General features: G+C 38.1%; 1 protein-coding gene across 5 annotated transcripts in view; it reads right to left on the bottom strand.

The window, feature by feature from the left end:
* The window catches only part of LOC110024399 (tyrosine-specific transport protein-like), a 65,477-nt gene that overhangs the window by 22,171 nt on the left and 39,495 nt on the right, over positions 1 to 3,811 (bottom strand). The gene's annotated exons all lie outside the window — the stretch shown is intronic.

Genomic DNA, 3,811 nt, shown 5'->3' with positions numbered 1-3,811 from the left:
AATTTTATCACCAACTCTATTAATTTTTACAACATTATCTTTCAAACTCTTATCTATAATTACACCTACACCATTTCTAGTGCAACTCTTACCAGAATATCAAAGTTTAAAACCTAAATTATCAATCTCTTTAGCCTTTTCTCCAACATAAGATATTAATTTTCCTATGTATCATAATATCAACTAATTCCATTAATTTGTCATTGAGAGTGTTTATATTCCAAGATCTTATCCTAATATTAATTTCATTAGTTTCATGGACTAACTTCTTTACCCGCATTTGCTCGTAATGAGGGAACCCTTGCTTATTTAACACTACACCCGGGCGCCGGTGTAGCGACCTTTGCATATTTTTCACTGTATTCAGGCTATACAGAGCGTCGCTTCTAGGGGACGCCCTAGCACTTACACAATGATCAAAAGGATTCATGTCATGATTTTTTCGACAAATTTTACGCTTGCTGTCGACTACCTAACGCAAAGGATTCATATAATGTTACAAGAGCACCATCAAAAAATTGTATCAATTAAGGTACTTTAATATCAATACTCTTTTCATTTACGTGCACGGAATCTTAGAGTTCTCTCAATAGTACCATAAAAGGGTGATTTCATCATAGTCAGTCATGCACATACAATATAAATATAAAATTTGTGTTCATCACATTTAATTCAATAATTATACAGACACACACAGGTTGTGTGTGTGTGTGTGTTTGTGTATCATTCACAAATGTATGATAGTAAATAGCTAAAAGATAACAATGTGACCAATAAAAAAAGAACATATAAAACAAAATAAAGCTTGTACAGTATCATTAACTACTAATGTAAAATAGTTGAAAAAAATTAAAAGTTCGAGTGCTCGCCTTGATGACGACTAATTTATTATTTGATTTGTCTTAACGTTGATTTTCAAAAATTTTAAATCTAAAATAAACATAATATTTATATTATTAAACACCTATTATAGGATTCTTTTATTGTTCATAATAAAGTAGTATTTCACATGAATAAATTTTCCTTGTTGTATAGTGAATAAATCATTGGTTATGGAGTTAAATTTAGAGGTCATGGTAATTATTTTTCCTACACTTCATTTCTTATCATTGCAGCAGATTCTTTTTCTAGAACAATCATATTTGAAATATCGATAGCATTGATCACATTGTTGGTAAATTACCTGTTAAAAAATTTTCAATTGCATGCTTGTATGCAGTGATGTGGACGTTGATAGAACCCATTTAAAAGTTGTCTAGTTGGGCCAACAGACATATAGAGAGACGACAGTACCAAAAATCATTGGGTTTCCTTGGGTTAGTGTCTCTTTTCGGTTTCAGGGTGCTGAATAAAACCAATTATATATATGTGAGGGAGCGCATCCGCAGATATCGTGTCCCGTGGTATCGCACCTGTGAGACCCCGCTATTGCAAGATTCTGCACGTGGCAAGAATCAAGTGGGATCCTTTGCAATTTTCCCAATCGACAGGAATTCTTTCGTGCGCACCAAAGCCGCCAACTTCCAATTTTTGCATATTTTTTCCATTTTTATTTCTTTTCTATTTTGCACTACTAATTACGGTTTTCTACAAGGAAACTATTTATAACTTGTTGTTTCAAGTTTTTTTAAGACATTTAGCATTGTTATTATTATTTGAGAGGCTTTGAATCTTTTTTATGCTCTTCGGAGTGTTGTATCATCTTTCTTTTGCAAGTAGTGTATATGTATCTTGCTTAGGAACAGGTGGTGAAACTTCCTAGCAGCCCAAACCTCCCCGCACCTCCATTTGACTGATGCCATCCGTCCAGCCGAACCACTCAAATCTATTGTCCCACAGCAAATTTAATTGCTTATCTCCTTACAAATGCTAGATGATCGACGCCTATCCCCACCCAAAAGCCGTCAAACTCCCATATTTCATTCTCGCTATTCTACAAGCACTTCCCAGGTAAATCTCGTTCTTAAATAACTTCTAGAAGGCCTAAAATGGTATCCTTCGGCTCGCAACTCGTTTCGTCGACTCTCGCTCTCGTCCGCGTTTGTGTCTGCGTCGGCACAGTCGATCGCAGATTCTGTGTCTGCGTGAGTCTAGCGACTGCTTCGTTTCAACGCTGCAATCCCTGCTTCTGCGCCCGACGTTTCTTTCCTTCTGTTCTGACTTTCTGTTTCGACCTTCTACTTCGACGTTTCTTCGTTTCTTTGTTTCGATCGTCTAGGCTCGCGCTTCTCCCGACCCAACACCGTGCTTCCCGACACAGTGTCGTTTTGTTTGCTTCTCACTGCAGGTGATCGTCGGCACCTCTCTGATGGAGTCCTTGGCTGAACCGACAAAGATCTCATTTGCCCACGTCGTGAGTAACCCTCAGATGGAGTCCGCGGTGGTATTCCAAGCTATAAGGATTGTCGCGATTGTACAGATGATTTCCTTTTTATTAAGAATGGAAGTAGGAAAAATGAAAGTAGCAATTTTTCTCTGACTCAGAAATTTCTACCCTAATGAGAAAATTCAAACTTGCACTTATTGGAAAATTTCAGTGGAGGCACCACCTATGGATATTATCAGAAAGAGCGTTGATGATATTAAGCTAGTAGACAAGTGAAAATTGTGACTCATGGATGAGAGGTGTTGATTCAACTAACAGTGACTGAAGACTACACCCGAATTTTCTCCAAGAAATTTCTTAATACGCAAGAAAATCAATGAAGTTACTTAAGTGGTCTTTTGATTTCGACCCAAATCATGAAACTCCCACTATACCGGTATGATTTAGTCTACCTGATCTCAAGTTGCATTTTTTTCACCATCAGGTTTTCTTCTCTATTGGGTTCATCCTTGGGGATCCTTCGAAGCTAGATCTGTCTATTTTCAACCTAATCAGACCTTCGGTGGCAGGAATACGTGTGGAAATGAATATTACTTTACCTGATGTTATTGAAGTCTGGCTGGGCACAACCCATAATGGATATTGTCAACAAATCGTCATGGAACACAGACCCCCATATTGTACCCACTGTAAGATGTTTGGGTATATTCTTGATAAATGCCACAAGTTTCATCCTAATTTGAAAACCAAGGTTCAAGTGAATAAAGATGAGACCAACCCCACTGCTCTGGACATTTTAGTTCCACCTTGGGAGGATATTGTTGCCCCTATGCCCCCCCCCCATGATACTATTGTTACTGTTACTGCGAGTGATGTGATGTTGACACCTTCAAACCCCATAGAAAACAATACTATATTACTATTACCTACAAAGGACAATGTTCAGATTGATAATCAGGAGAACCTCGCAGCTCCACCTCTTCAGAAAGTATTCGGTGTAGAGGCAGCCCATACTTTACAGATATTAGAACTTATAGTGCATACTACGGTTGGTAATCCTTCTGCTTAAGCTCTGCCACCTCGTCAAACTGAGTCAAACTGATTCTTCGGATGAGTCGGATGAGGAATGACAGGTTCACACTTCCAGGAGGAAGAAGAAGAATGGAGATTTACTTGAGCTCGGGAGTCTTATGGATAATAATTTGGCTACATCGGGTAATGGTACGCACCTTACCAATCTGCTAGCTGGATCCCTTCCGAGAATTAGAGACATATGCAAAACAAGATTGGGATGACCCTCATTTTTTCAGCGCCCGGGTGGTTTTGGGCTTTTTTAATTCTATATGTACACCTTTTAAACTTTTTTGGGTGTGTTGTATAGTGTGGGTTGAGTGCCCATTTTTAGGCCCGCCCATACAACCTATCTGTATCTTTTCTCTTTAGTATATTAGCCCTTGGCTTTTATATATATATATATAGAGACTT

Source organism: Phalaenopsis equestris, unplaced genomic scaffold, assembly GCF_001263595.1.
Source record: "Phalaenopsis equestris unplaced genomic scaffold, ASM126359v1 Scaffold000256, whole genome shotgun sequence".
NCBI classification, from domain to species: Eukaryota; Viridiplantae; Streptophyta; class Magnoliopsida; order Asparagales; family Orchidaceae; genus Phalaenopsis; species Phalaenopsis equestris.
The sequence above is the reverse complement of the archived record's forward strand: the minus strand, read 5'-3'. Positions and strand labels throughout refer to the sequence as shown.